The following is a 16,547-nucleotide window of genomic DNA, read 5'->3' as shown; positions in this document are numbered from 1 at the left end:
CAGGTTTGCTTTGGTTACAACTCGGGATGCACCGATATCGATACAAGTAGAGGTATCGTACACGTTTGTACTCGTACTCATACAAAAGCTCCGATACTACGACACCGATACTACTTTATCGGCCTGACATCGCTCTTCTGAGCATGCGGTGTGCGGTTTGGCAGAAAGCGAACAGTTCTTCAAAAGAGTCCAGTTGTGCTCGCGTCAAGACGTTTATTGACACACCCAGCTAAATATTACAGAAAAAAATAACACAAAATAAGGAGAATTCCACGTAAATACATAGCTTTCTTTTACAAAGGTCCACAAGCTAGATGCAAAACATCGTAGACAGGCTAACGAATTAGCTTCTATAATAAACCTTTAAATAGTGAATATTTGATTGCCAAAGTTGCAGCAATATATACAGAAAATTGGGATAACAATACTCACATGCATGTATTATTTCGAGTTACATTACTGCATGTCTACTTTGTGTCTTTTAATCAAATCTAGGTATTCCCTGCATGCATGTACCAGACTGCCCCACAGGAGGCCAAGATGCGCACAACAGAAGCAGCACATTTACCTTTCGGAGACGTACCGATACTTGGAGGTAAGCACGGATGACAACACTAAAGCCGACTGCAAATTATGCTGTGGAAAATTGCTAAGAGTAAACAGGGAAGCCTAGCACTCAACAGGTGCAATTTCATGAAACATCTGAAGAAATTCAGTTGGAGACTTACCTTGCTTGGGTGTCATGACATCCCAGTGTGCCATGAGAGCTCATCAGGGGTGCTGCGGGAAAGTATCCAATATCATTTAATTTGTCTGACAATACATACTGTACAGTATGTATTACAAATATATTTTAGTTAATCTGTCTATGCTGGCAATGTCTAGTGAAAGGCAGAGCAATTAAATGCTCTTCTATTAGCTGGCAAAGGTACAGTAAACCTGTGAACATTCGCATTACGAACATTTCAGATATACAAACATTTTCTTTTTAGTTAAAACATTTTCTAACAACACTACACATGCCCCCAAATCAGCTGGGATAGACCCCAGCTCACCAGCTACCCTAGTGAGAACAAGCGGCATACCGGAGAAAATGGGTGGATGGACTTTAGCAAATCCGAGTTCAAATCGTCAAGGTGTTTAATCGATTGCAAATGGACTGTTCTGGTTGTCTTAGAATATGTTTCCTCTCTCATCCGAGCAAGCTTCACCAGTTCATGCATATAGGCTCAGTAGGACAGCTCTAGCCTAATTTCTGCTGTGGAGACTTCTTTTATTTTTTGAATTTTTCCCCAAAGTTCGAGGCACACCCCATGTCAACTGCCCCAAACTGAATGGCATCACTCTTTTGGGATGCAAAATGAAAGACAGTCGTGAAGAAGCACTGAAGAGAGAGTTGTTTGGGTGGAATCACCATTATTAATATTCCATTCAGTTGGAAAAATAAATAAATAAATACATACATACATAAATAGTTGTAGTGGGTACCGTTGTTTGTTAGAGGCTAGATTATTGAGTCTCCAAACGTTTCTGAATTTAGAGTTGCGCACCTTCAGTGAAGTACGACGTTGTGCCGCAACATGCTGGGACCTAAATGCTGTCTGGCACGTTTTGGCACAATGTGGTACTTCACTCAAGGTGCACAATTGTGAAAAAAGGTTGCTTGAAAATCTGCGATATACCGAGGGCGCAAGGTGAAAAGCTCAAGCAAGTAGTTATATTATACAGAAGACAAAAACACAGAAGAAGAAAAACTGCAAACAAAAGCACCTTACAAAATCCTTCAATCCATTACAGGTTTTCTTCTATCTTTGACGCAGTGTTAGTAAGTGTGTTAATTCCACCTGCACATCTGCTCAACCACGCAAACCCTCACCGGGGATAGTGCAACGCTGGGAGGTGTTAATAATATTTAATGTTAAACACCATCTGTCCACCGCGCCCGCCACAAATACCAATACGGGAGGCAAACATTGCAATTAACACAGCCAAGATGTCAGGAACGCCGCCGACACGCCGAGGTTGCCCAGGTTCGGAGAAGGAGGCGGAGGAGCGCTGAAGTGATGTGAGCAGAGATGACTTTTCTCATCTCGAGGGAGAAGAAAGTCCTTATGGCCCCCTCTTCTGCCCTTGTTCCGTATACGTACCTCCATCTGCCTTCATGTGATAGCATCGCTAATATCAGTTTTGCTTCTACGAGGGCTAGTGTGAAAAATATAGGCGTTATCGACGCTTGTCTCTCTCAATTTGAATATTTCATGTGCAAAAAGCATCCGTCAGGTGTATGTTTATTTTCCATCCTAACCCAATGAAAGCAAATTGGCTCTACCTCATGCAGCTTCTTGCTGCAGGGATGCTCCGTTTGTGTTTGGGAAACAGCGTGATGGAATATAGAAGAGCATAAATATAAAAACCGAGACATTCATGCACTGTAATTAACACCTAGACGGTGACTAATGAGGCCGCATTTGCAAGTTGAATTAATGGGTGGAAAGTTTAATCATCTGCAGTCGTGTTTTTTTTAGATCCTTATCCAAAAAGTTTGCTCCTTGCTTTAACGGCAACACAAGTGCAAATGGTTACCTCAACGTCCATAAAATCATCTTGATAGTTTCCACTCTGGATTTGAAACAGATGATTAGATGTGAGTCATTGAGATCGTAGCGAACAGTGTCAATTATGCATTGCTTTATGCTGTAATGTGGAGCTGCAGTGTTGTTGGAGGCGCAGATTAGCGTTAGCGCACAGCGTTATTAAAGTTAGCTTCTGGTAACCTGTAAGTAGAGACGCTATACATTAGTACCTTGACTTACGAGTGCCGGGTTTTTCAAGTTATGTGCCATCACTTAATCAATTATTTATTTATTTTGCTTTGTGTTGTGAGCCGAAATTTGAGTTACGAGCGAGCGTCAGAAATGCCGCTACTTGAGTGACAGGATACAAACAAAAGGAGAGCTACAGTAGCCGAGGTACTTTTAGCCATTTAATAAATGAGAAAAACAGTTAATTAATTTAAAAATGTAATGACCATTGAATGATTAAAAAAGGGCTAAAAAGGAATACAATTACTGTACAACCACTATTTGGATCCAAAGTTATTCTTCAGCACAGCCTATTTATATTTTTCCATGAAAAGCAACATGTGGAGTCCAACATGGCTCTCTTTCAGGTCCACTGTCATTTACTCTTGGTGCACTTCCATTGAGGAATCAGTATCAAAATACAATATGTTAGACATGCATTCAGACTCACACATAGGCACAGCTTGGTAGCACTTATCATAAAATACGGGATAATGTGCCACTCTTTTGTGTGCTTTCATGTTGCCACTAACATGATACAGCTGATTGAAGCACATTCACAAGCCACACTTGCCCTTTTGAATCATTTGTCATTCTTAACTGTAACATTTCCTTTTAACATCACACTCTCAAACTCGACAAATCATTTATAGGCTTGAGCGTCGCCAGTCCCTCACAAATGTGTTTTTCTTTTCTGCTGTGGATTATTGGAGTGCGTGTGCATGGTTTGACACCAGAGGGCTGTTCGCCCACTGCTCATTGACGAAACTGTCATCTTCTCCACGGAAAATCAGATTTTAAGAGGAATTGCTATAAACCCACTAAAGCAATAACAGCCATCTACTCCGTTTTCAGCCACATAAAAACACTAATGTTCAGTTTTGTGCTCTGTGCTAACATTTTATGATACAGCCAAAACCATCCTGTTCTACACTTTGATGACTATTGATTTTAGGAATGATGTGCTTCTAGCTGAACTTAATTGACAACGACGTATTTCAGTCGTCACTCTGACACTAATGACTTTGACCTTTAGTTGCCAAGATTGCATTGCTGGAACACAAGGGCAACACACTAAAGGGAAACACCTTGAGCCTCATGCCTTACTGTAATAAAGGCCTTATAGTCACATCCATGTGGAACCGTAAGTAGATTATGTATTCGCGCTTCGCTGCTCACAAATTCGATGATTTTTGTTTTTTAACCTAACCTCTGTTATTTGCTGAAAAACTCGCCTATTTGTAGTATTTGAGCTCAGGCCAAAGCCCTGTCCACTATAAAAGTGCAATTAATCCCCACTGTTTGCGGGGAATAGGCACGACATAATTGACGTCCCTCGTAAAAGGTATTTATAAGTCTGTATAGATGCCACAAAATGGCAGCAAAGCTCTCAAAATGGAGAGAAACTAAAGCACTAACACAATCCATCTAGCATGTACACAATCATCAACCCATGTAACATAAACGACTGTATTAAGTATTCAACACAAACCCCCTTCATCTGAGGTTTATTGATAGTTATAGGTAGCATACTAGCCTAAAAAATACACTAGCACAAATGATGTGACATCATACATGGGCAAACAAATATGCTCACTACCGCAATGACATCATGAAACTCACCTTTTGGCATCTACACGCAATAATAAATGTTAGGGAATACAGGAAAATTATAACGGCAAAGGAGACTACACGGCTATTAGTAGCTACATCAGGACACAAGCTGAAACATACTTTCAGTTTCACTTGACGGTGCACGAGGTGCATTCAATGATTGCCAACAAAACAGGACATTTAAAACGCTGAGCAAAAAAACGTTTATTAAACCTAACAACCGCAAGATTCCACCAGATGGCGACAAAGTAATAATTGTATTGCTTTGGCCTAATAGATGAGATTTTCAGTAAAGAACAGATGATAGGCTCCCAAAAACATCTGCATACGTTAACTGTGACTATGCTCGGGTTCACTGTATAGCGTTGGTGCCATTTTAGTGCCAAGGAACTATGTTCAAGTGAGGGGAGGAGCTTCATTTAGACAGGGCATCACCCTGTCTAATAGAAAAGCAATGCTTTGCCACCATCTTGTGGCATCTATAGGCAATTATAAACCATTTGGGGGCATCAATGACACGCAGATTTTTGCTATTGGACCGGGTTCCGCCCCATCGCTTGCAAATAGCGGGGCTTCACTATGGTTCATCCTTGAAATCTCACCCAAAAGCTGACTTTTTGTGAGCTGTGTATGTTAGCTACTTCACAAAGCAGTCGACTGATCTGTGCCAGAATAAACGAGCTATAGGTGAGAAAGCATTCGAGGTGAGAATGAGTCAGAACGGCACTCTGCAAAAGCAGCATGACCTCCGCCTGAGGGTTGGAGGTCCAAGCTGGAGAACAAAGGAAGAACGCGGTCAGAGGCTGAGGGCGGCCTCTGACCTGATGTTCAAGCCCCTATAAGTTAATTAGCCCCCTTTTACGAAGCAGATGCTTATAATTAAATGTACATGCGGCGGTGGAGCGCTGGATGAAACAGAAGAGATCTGTCAGGAGGCGTTCAGCGGCCGTCAAAAATGTCATTAAGAGAGACAATAAGCAGGAGGGGGTGGGACTGTAGATGATGTTTTCCACGTTTCCACTACACCTTTCCCATCTGTTTGTTGCTGTGCTGTCTCAATCACATTAGAAGCGTGTTTGTTGTCACTCGGGGTGGACCTGCTCCCTCTGGAGAAGATGAAAAGAAGGGCTGGACGTAATTCGAAGCAGCACCCCGAACTTGAACTCGCCGAGGTAAAAACAACATGGCACTTCCTTCGAGACGCTCAGGACGGTTAATTATCGCCGGGAGCTATTTAAACACGCATCTAATTAAAACAAATGGAAGTGGGTGACGTTTGCAACTCGCACGCTCCGACTCGGGCGGGATGACGACGCGTGCAAATGTCATCGTGCTTTTGCCGTCAGTCGTAACAAACAACAACTTCATTTGCAGCCAGGTAGGCCTACAAACAGGAGGGCGCGCACATCATCACCAGCCAATATCAAAGGATCTGACAGAGACATCTAATTGCTGTTATTTCCCATGAGAGAGCCATCCGTCTTGTGCAACTAAATGAACTTGAGCTGCAATCGTTCGGGAGCGGGGGAGCGTGTGGGGGAGAAGTGCACCTGCAGGAAACCGCATTGAATCATGGAGCCGCTACTTTTAAAGGAGACATATTACGACGCATTTATCACAATTTCAAACAGTGAATAACAAGTGAATAAATCTATTCCAGGCTCAAAAACATTTACTATATACAGGCAATGCCCTTAATCACATTATAACATTCCTGAGTGTAGTACAAGTATGGAGAGAAGCTTACCACTGCATGATAAAACTAAAGTAAAACGATTTACCCTTTTTAAAACATCTGACAGATATTGATATTTAAATTAATGAAGTGGCTCGTATCGGGACCAGCCAGACGCTTTCCTGCGTCGCAGTTCCATGTCCCGGTTCTATGGTTATCGTCACGGTTTTCTTTGCCATCGCTGGTCTCCCTCTGCAGGGAGAGCACAAAAAAAGCCAAACAAGAAGCTAAGCACATTTGTGGAATTCATCTTTTAGTACATCTCACGGGAATTTGCTTGTACAGTGGTGCCTTCGAGATACGAGCTGTCGATGGGACAATTTATTTTTTTTTTGCTTTGAGGTGCGAGCCCAATCTTGAGGTAGAAGCGCTGTATGGTTGCAGGTGACTCAACTATCTTCATAACAAGCAGCAGTTTGACAGATGCAATTCGTAAATATTCTTCAAAAAAGGAGGCTTCAGGCTGTTCATCGCGGTCACTGCCAAACTAGACATAAAAGACAGAAAATACCACGTTGTTCATTCATTCATTCATCTTCCGTTCCGCTTATCGTCACTAGGGTCACGGGCGTGCTGGAGCCTATCCCAGCTATCTCCGGGCGAGAGGCGGGGTACACCCTGAACTGGTCGCCAGCCAATCGCAGATACCACATTGTGCATTTGATAGAAACGTTGAAAAACCGCTACTTTCGATGCTAACGTTAGCATGTCAACGGTGTTTTGCATTGTTTGGTAGCATTAAACTAAGTGGAGTTTCCTAAGGCAAAGCTATTTGGTTTTCTGTTTAGTTTAGACTTAAACTTAAACTCTTTTTTTTGACTAATTGTTCAATATTTTGCTAACTGCTGCTTATTGTGAAGTGATTCGAATTGAGTTCGTTGCCACCATACAGCGCAATTTGTGCTTGCAAGTCAAAGCAAAAAAGAAAAAAAAAAAACATCCGATTGACAGCTTGAGTGTCGTCACCTCTGCTTATTGCCCAGTTGAAAATGGTAGACTACCAAAACTAATCTAAGCAAGTGGCAGCGCTTAAAAATCAGGATAAAATGTGACAATGGGAGAAGCTCGTGAAACACGGACGTGTCCCGGGATCGGTCGGGATGCTTGGCAAGTATGACGGCGCTTTAATGGGCCTCATTAGTAACACCTGTGATTTCCCCCTATTTCACGTATAAACGGTGTGTTGGCGAATGAATTGCACCACTCTCCCCCTCTTTTGTCCCGGATCAGAGATTTAATTAACTATTGACCGTGCCACCAACAGAAGGAGATGAAAAGAAGTGGACTGAACGCTAATGGCCTGAGAAGAAAACGTGTCCCTCCGAGTGTTCCTCCTGCTTCCTTGGCAGAGTTTCAAACCTGTGAAGAAGGGACGAGGCGGTGGGCAGTGCCAGGACCCCCCTCCCCACAATAAACAAACAAACGGAAAAAAACATACAATGCATTTCATGCTGCAAACACTTAGTACGCGCAATTGTTTGTTTAAACCTGGATAATTGAATGGGCATCCGAGATCCGGCAAATTCAGAGCAAAGATGAAAACTCTATGAATATGGAAGAATTTGCCGTGGCGCTACGACAAGCGCAATTAGCATAATGGCGGGGGGTTTGCAAAAACCCAGGTAGAACACACACACACACACACACCGGATGCTGCATGCTAAGTACATACACCCACTCACAAATAATTGCTCGTGTATATGCAGCCAGCATGGAAATGTGCTCCATTGGGGGAAGTACAGGGCTGAATGCCAAAACCGCTCATTGATTTCTTTTCAAAAACATAATCATAGTCGGCAACACGGTGACCTAGTGGTCACCACGTCTGCCTCATAGTCAGTAATCGTAGTCATTGCGATAGTCAATATTGAATGGATTTTGTTGTTTTTTTTTTGTCATAAGATGTAAGAGCAGTTTTGTTGCTCATTTTTATGCTAGGTTTAAAGTCGGAAATGACAAAATCAGACAAAACTCCCAGCCAGTTTCATTATATTTGCATAAACACAGATAAAATGGTTCAACAAAGGAATTGAAGCGGGCCTAGCGAGCCCAGAGGGTTTAAAACGCGTGTAGTGAGATACAATGAGATACTTTTATAGAGTGTTGGAATTACTTGTTCAACATTTTCAGGGTGTGCGTAGCATGAAAAAAGGTTGGTAATAACTTATGCCACAGTTTTTTTCTCCATGCCTAACACGATAGAAAAAGGCGAGCAGAATGTATTAGCATATGTCGTCATCACACTGCTATGCTAAACTAATGCATGCACGCAGATCGCACGTTTTTCTCTTCAGGCGGCAGAATAAAATGCTAGACGGAGATTTCATCTTGTGCTTCTTCATATTCTAATGACAAGTGGTGGGGTCGGGCCACCGTGGACTTAAAAGTAGGGCAAATATGCTTGAGAGAGCATCGTGAATATCCACACATGATGGGACACTCAGCTGGACTAACAAACATGTGCAGTGATTCATTTTTTTGCAATGAACTCAAAATCAGATTTTTGGAGTGTGGAATTATGCTAACTAATAAAAAATAATAATAAATAAATATATATATATATAAAACAAGTATACATTTCCAATAAACATTTAAGTATAATTTTTATTTGTTTACAGTTACGCTAATACTTATGCGAACATACTGATTCAAATTCAACATATAAAAATGTTGCTTATTGAGTGTATTTAATATTTTAATGGGGCAGCACGGTATATATATATATATATATATATATATATATATATATATATATATATATATATATATATATATATATACATATATATGTATGTATATATATATATATATATCTACACTAATTTTTAATAATGGACTACGGTCAGGCGGCACGGTGGCCGACTGGTTAGAGCGTCAGCCTCACAGTTCTGAGGACCCGGGTTCAATCCCCGGCCCCACCTGTGTGGAGTTTGCATGTTCTCCCCGTGCCTGCGTGGGTTTTCTCCGGGCACTCCGGTTTCCTCCCACATCCCAAAAACATGCATTCATTGGAGACTCTAAATTGCCCGTAGGCATGAGTGTGAGTGCGAATGGTTGTTTGTTTGTATGTGCCCTGCGATTGGCTGGCAACCAGTTCAGGGTGTACCCCGCCTCCTGCCCTATGACAGCTGGGATAGGCCCCAGCACGCCCGCGACCTGGAATATTTTAATGTAAATCTAGTCAATTTCTTGTTGGTGTAGTTCATTATTATTATTATTATTATTATATTTTACTGTACTATCCCTTTAAATTTGGATAATTAATTCAATTGTTAATATTATGTTACACTGTATATCACTATTAAATCCATTGTGACTGTGATTATAATTAATAAATTATTATGTATCAAACGGATTTAATAATTAATTGGTTTGAAAAATAAGATCTTAGAAAAACGACAAAGCTTCCATTAATGCAGCTGTGCGTCGCCATCAGCGCGCTCATAACAATCAGCAATAAAATCAACTTTAAGAGCATGTTAAAAAGGATTAAACCATTTGTCTGGCACGAGCAGCCTCGTTGCCATTTTATTGTTTTGCGCACCGATCAACAAATCTATATATTATGAGCTATGCTCGTGAAAATGTACATGCAATACTAACAGCCAGAGGATATGCGCTGTGATTGTGATCAAATAGACAAACAACCATCCACACTCACATTCACGCCATGTCTTCCATTCCACACCTAACATGCGTCAAACCTGGATCTCCTGGCGGTGAGGCAGATCAGCTAACCTGTTTTTCTTGTTTTTTAGATAAAAGCCATAAATTGGGAGTTTTATTGCTTTGACTTATGAGCGCAAATTTGAGAAATGAGTGTTATAGGGTGGCAGTGACTCACTTCACAACAGGTAGTAGTTTGGCAGACGGAATAAGTCAATATTTCAACAAAACAAAAAACAAAAACACTGCCCCCAGGTGGCCAGGGTCTCAGAAAGACAAAATGAGATTCGCTGCTATGACTGACAGCTAACGTTAGCTTTCATCTGTTTGTTCAACATTGTCGCCACCATTTCACTGAGTTCAGACAGCAGAAATGACATAAATGGAAGGTATTTGTTGTTTTACCAAGTGCTTCTCCTTATTATCACATTCATGAAGTTGCATAGCAGATTAGCGCTGGTCTCAACCGGTACCAACGGAAAAAAATACAGAGTTCGGCCAACACTGAGACCGAGACAAAACCAAGACTTTAGAAAGTCGAATCCGAGACAATTCAAACCAAAACCATTTCTAAATATGACACATACTGGATGTGCGTGTGCGTGTGTGTGTGTGTGTGTGTGTGTATGAAACGGTCTGCGGCGCTAGTTTGATCGGAGAGCGGGTTTATATTGAATCTTCCGTCATACAGTATACGAACGCTGATCATCCCCAAATTAACATTAACGACTGCGCCTTTGCCAGGAATTAAAAACAAACAAAAAAATAGACACGAGAAGTTTTCAGTTGATGCACATGTACCGTGAAGTAGTGTCTTTAAATATCACTACACTGACCACCGATTTGAAGCCAAGCTATTCCTGGAATTTATGTGCACCAACCCGGCCGCTGTTGGTCGATTAATCTCCACTTTGGGAAATTAATTTAAGGAGGAAATTATAAAGGAAAGTTACTAATGAGACCTCCTTCCACTTCCTCACACTCTCTCTTTCTTACAGGGTATCTCTGCTATTTAGTCCACTTTTGGGCGATGTGGTTGAAAGGAAATTCCTGATAGTGGGATTAGCAACAGACAATGGAAGCGCGGCTCATTCAGCGTAACTTTGTAATTGTGTTTTTATTCCCTTATCTCGGCAGCTAAATTGATGGTCATGCACTTACAATTTCCGCATCTCTCGTTTCATCGTTTTCACTAAAAGACTTATTTTAAATGCACTGCATGATCAAAAGTATTGGGACTCCTGGATGTTACCTACAGAAAGTCTAAATATTTGAAAATATTAAGTTCTGCACTTTTTGGGAAAGATGTCTAAGGAAAAAAAAATTATATTTGCGAGGTCAGGTGATTACAAACATACACTTGGTTACAGCTACTTGCATGCAAAATAACCTTGCTCAATGAGCCACATGCTGCTTCACATATCTGAACACAAATACAATGTTTTCTGATCACATCACACCGTGGCACACTCGTACAATTATTTAACTAGACAGTGACCCTAAAACAGCTAAATTCAATTGTGAAGCAACAATGAGATAGATTAGATTAGATAGATAGATAGATAGATAGATAGATAGATAGATAGATAGATAGATAGATAGATAGATAGATAGATAGATAGATAGATAGATAGATAGATAGATAGATAGATAGATAGATAGATAGATAATTGGTGACAATAAAATGGTGAAAACCAACAAATTGTGAAGTTTGAAACTCAGTCAGGGCCATTTTACAAACATTGACAACTGCCATTCAATACCCCTTGTTGAAGGGGTGATGAATGAACTCTAAAAACATATATTTTAAAATGCATTTCAAGTAGCTACTATCCATTCAAATCTTTAAAATGACCTTGCATGCAAAAAGGTAAAAAGAAAAATCTACATAGTCAACAGGGACCTGTTTTGCGCTGGGCTTTATGACACAGTGCCATAAAGTGTGTGTTTTATAAGGCCTTAAGCTTTATGGATGTTAAGAGTCATAGCGAAAAGCCAACAGGATCTGCTCGCAAAGCTATTTTACCTCGCCGAGATCCCGCAGTTCAGTCGTCTAAGATAAACACCAGACGTGTCACGTGGGGTGGGGTGGGGCCGCTGTTGTCAAAAAGCCCGAACGCAACCATTAAGCGGTGGGCGATGGATCCAATTGTGTTGGAATAAAGGCCAGCCAATGTCTGTCATTCCTCTCAGCGCGTCACTTAACCTGTGTAAACACCGCTCAGAATAAATGAGCATTATCTTGGGACGCTCACAGCTGATGGAAATAACCAGGAAAGAAAAAAAGCTTCCACTTCCTGGAGGCCGGCGTTAATGAGAATTGATGTGTGTGTGTGTGTGAGTGTGTGTGTGCGTGTGTGTGTGTGCAAGATGAACAGTAGGTGACTGCAGAAGATGGAGAAGGAAAGTGAAAAAGGGGTGGAGATACACTTGATAAGGTTTCTATTATAAGTATGGGGAGAGGTGTGTCTCCAAATTATTTACCCAAATATATCTGCAATTTACACTTGTTTTTCAAATCCACAAATATATCAGAGATTTACATGCGTTTTTTGAATGTTGTGTGTGCACTTATCATGACTTGTAATTTGTAAATATTCAATTCTGCTTGTGAATTGTTGAAAGTGCGTTTGTGGATCAGCGGGCATACGCATTTATTTTTGAGACATCGTAACGCAGTTTTCAAGATATTCACACACACACACACACACACACACACACACACACAAATTGAGAATATTCACAGGTGTGGGAAGGCCCGTCCTTCCACCCGCTAGGCCAGGGGTGTCAAACTCATTTTTGTCACGGGCCACATCGTAGTTATGACTTCCCTCGGAGGGCCGCTACGACTGTGAACCCATATAAATGAAAGATTACCACATATATTCTAATTACATAAAGTATACACAACACATTGACAAATAAGCAGTTTTGAAAACAGAAACCTTTTAAAACATGTTTTTCAACTATTACATTTCTTTTCAAAGGGGGTCACAAAAAAATGCTTGCAAATATCTCAATGGTATTACAACAGAACACAATGAGCAATTTTGATTTGCTTTCGCTGGCCACCTAAAATGATGTGGCGGTCCGGATCTGCCCCCCGGGCCACCAGTTTGACACCTGCCCGCTAGGCGGTTGTGTTGTTGAACCATTTGTGTTCGTTAAAGCACCGCAACATACATGCTAATTAGTGTTAGCATTAAGCTAATGGGGGAATTTCTTTAGACAGTTGTTTGACTGTTTTAAATAAACAGGGGTATTTATGTTTAGATTGACAGCAGGCCCTCTATTTTCGTGACTCGCGCAAATTCGGCCCAGCGTGTGGCGCAACTACGAAGGGGGCGGGTTGTCGTAATCTCGCAGATTCGCGCAGCCGGTTTTTTTAACAAAAAGGGCTGTCTGCGCCAATCAAAGCAGCTTCATTCATTCATTCCCTTTAAGTGAGGCGCAATAAATGTACGATCTCGAATGCCTGGAGAGAGCCATCCGTGCGTGACGACATTGTCACTTGGCCGCCGGCCTTATGAAAACGGATGGCGGACCCCCATCCTAATCATCCATCTTCAAGTCAACCACACAATGTCGTGATGGAGTACAGGTGAGAAGTGACAGCTTCAAGCATCGTCCTCTTCACTATGCCCCAAGGATGTCACATTGGCTCCCTCGGCGGATGGATGGCGATGAGGAGAAGATGGATGAGAGGAGACAATACCTCTGAGGACCGTGAACCCGCTGACAATCTTACTTTGCGGAAGGCAGGTTAGTTTTCATTGCACCTGCCCGTCAAGTACGCTGCCAATCAGCGTATGTAAATGTTGAATTAGCGAGCACGTAGCCATATATATATAGAAGTGCTAACAGGTAGCTTAGGTCCTCCTGTCTCCGTATCCCGAGTGTAAATCAGAACCTTAAGCAGCCAATATCCTGAGCCAGCCCCTACGCTCCCTCTTATCTCCCGAGCCGTATATTGCCTCTTCCAAGCATCAATTTCTCCGCTTCCCCCCGCATGAAGATGGCCTTTTATTGCATTGTGAAATGCATGAAAAGGGCAGAAGGGAGGACATGTGGATGTATTAGGAGGAAAGTCAAGAGAAACCTTCCGTTGAGTGAAGCCTTTCTAAAAAATAATAATAATAATTCTAAAAGTGTGCTACTGTTTGGGCCAAAGGTTGTTTGGAGTTTTGCATTCAACTCGTTTTGTTCAGATGGAAGGATTGCACTTTGAACTCCCATTCAGCTCAGCTTTAGATCCGTTGTCGTATTGTCCGCAGGCCAGTCTAGTACCCGCCCTCTTTTACTACGAAGCCACGCTGTTGTAACACATGCAGAATGTGGTTTGGCATTGTCTTGCTGAAATAAGGAGGGGTGTCCATGAAAAAGACGTTGCTTGGATGGCAGCATATGTTTCTCCAAAACCTGTATGTACCTTTCAGCATCAATGGTGCCTTCGCAGATGTGCAAGTTACCCATGCCATTGGCACGAACACAGCCCCATACCATAACAGATGCTGGCTTTTGAACTTTGCGTCTATAACAGTCCGGATGGTTCTTTTCCTCTTTGGTCCGGAGGACACGATGTCCACAATTTCCAAAAACAACTTGAAATGTGGACTCGTCGGACCACAGAACACTTTTCCACTTTGCATCAGTCCATCTTAGATGAGCTCGGGCCCAGAGAAGCCGGCGGCGTTTCTGGGTGTTGTTGATTAATGGCTTTGGCTTTGCATAGTAGCTTCAAGTTGCACTTACGGATGTAGTGCCGAACTGTATTTACTGACAATGGTTTTCTGAAGTGTTCCTGAGCCCACGTGGTGATATCCTTTACACGTTGATGTCGGTTTTTGATGCAGTGCCGCCTGAGGGATCGAAGGTCACGGGCCTTCAATGTTGGTTTTCGGCCTTGCCGCTTTCATGCAGTGATTTCCCGAGATTCTCTGAACCTTTTGATGATATTATGGACCGTAGATGATGAAATCCCTAAATTCCTTGCAATTGTACGTTGAGGAACATTGTCCTTAAACTGTTCCACTATTTTCTCACGCACTTATTCATAAAGAGGTGAAACTCGCCCCATCTTTACTTGTGAATGACTGAGCAATACAGGGAAGCTCCTTTTATACCCAATCATGGCACCCACCTGTTCCCAATTAGCCTGTTCACCTGTGGGATGTTCCAAACATTCCTCAACTTTCTCAGTCTTTTTTGCCTCCTGTCCCAGCTTTTTGGTTAATGTCATATTTGCTAAAACCAATAAAGTTGATCAGTTTGAACAATAAATATCTTGTCTGTGTAGTGTATTCAATTAAATATAGGTTAAACATGACTTGCAAATCACTGTTTTTCTGTTTTATTTATGTTTAACACAAGGTCCCAACTTCATTGGAATTGGGGTAGTACATTCCGTGGCGTCAGTCAAATTCAATTTGACTTTATTTTCTATAAACTTTATTTTTCTGGTTTTTGGGTGTCTGAAACGGATTTATTTGGATTTACATGATTTCTTATGAGAAACCTTGCTTCAGTTTTCATACAATTAGTTTTTTAGTAAGATTTCTTTTGAACGGATTAATCATGAAAACGTGTGGTGAGGTGTCATTTAGACAAAAGCAATGCTTTGCCACCATCTTGTGACATCTCTAAGTAATTGCAGTACAGTGAAAGAATTTTGGGGCTGGTGTCAGTTACTCTTTTCTTTATTTTCCTCCACCTGGCAGGACTAGGTCCCTATCCCCCAGTGAACAGAGAGGACACCATACACGCAATTTTTTTTAAGTAACATTTCAACATTAGTATACACACACTTTTACAGTGTTCCCTGCCTATTAGCATTTGGCCACTTGTAAATTCACCTATTTGCAAAATTTCTTTGGAACTTATCCCCTGTTCGACACTGAAACACCTTTATAAATGTGTGTTTTTGAGGAGGGTTAAGTCATTTCCACTCATTTCAATGGGCAAAGTTGATTTGAGATACAAGCAATTTGAGTTACGAGCATGGTCACACAACAAATCAAAAGTCGTACGTCGAGGTACCACTGTACAACCCATTTTAGCCCCCAACCCTCAGTTTTAGGCAACCCTTGATAACATCACCACAAAGTGGCACACATCCACATGCTGCGAATGTCACCGTACAACAATTCTTCTTCCACAAAGAACCAGGTTACAAAGGTTTCCATATGGAAAAAGCCCAGCCATAGAGATAACATATGTTCCCATCATTTCCAATATGAGATGTGTTGTGCATGAATGGCCTTGATTCATTTTGTCGCGTGGGGAGTATGACAAGTCGGTGTGCAAAATGTATCATTTTTTAGGAGTCCATTGTGAACGCAACGCCAAACACAGCGTTGCCGTCTTTGCGGGAATAATGAATGTTGGGGTTGGAACACTACAGCTGGTGAAATTACTAAGGCTATTTTTCCTGCTGAATTACGACGGTTTCATTTTCTAATGAGGAAAAAAAAAAAAAAAAAGAACAGTTTGTATGATTAATTCCATTTTGCTCTCCCAACAGCAGAGCAGATTGGCACAGCCTGTTTGGATCCTGGCGCAATCTCCATAATCCGCTGCATGTTATTGTTTGAGCCGCCATTAGACAGCAGATTGAAGACATTTGTTGAGCGCAATCCTACAGTTTACTGAGAAGAATATAATCCAAGAATAGGAGTTTTTTTTACACTGGATCCAAATTATGCACATATTAGGCCACTACCTGTAGCATTAAC

General features: G+C 41.5%; 1 long non-coding RNA gene across 2 annotated transcripts in view; it reads right to left on the bottom strand.

Annotated features, from left to right (window-relative positions):
- Window positions 1–724: 724 nt before the first annotated feature.
- The window catches only part of LOC133488036 (uncharacterized), a 26,665-nt gene continuing 10,842 nt past the window's right edge, over window positions 725–16,547 (bottom strand). For both annotated transcript variants that reach the window (XR_009791534.1, XR_009791535.1), the window contains one exon: window positions 725–780. This is a non-coding gene — a long non-coding RNA (uncharacterized LOC133488036). The remainder of the gene's footprint in view (window positions 781–16,547) is intronic.

The sequence above is a fragment of the Phyllopteryx taeniolatus genome, chromosome 13, assembly GCF_024500385.1.
Source record: "Phyllopteryx taeniolatus isolate TA_2022b chromosome 13, UOR_Ptae_1.2, whole genome shotgun sequence".
NCBI classification, from domain to species: Eukaryota; Metazoa; Chordata; class Actinopteri; order Syngnathiformes; family Syngnathidae; genus Phyllopteryx; species Phyllopteryx taeniolatus.
Note: the sequence above shows the minus strand (reverse complement) of the source record. Positions and strands in the feature narration are given on the sequence as shown.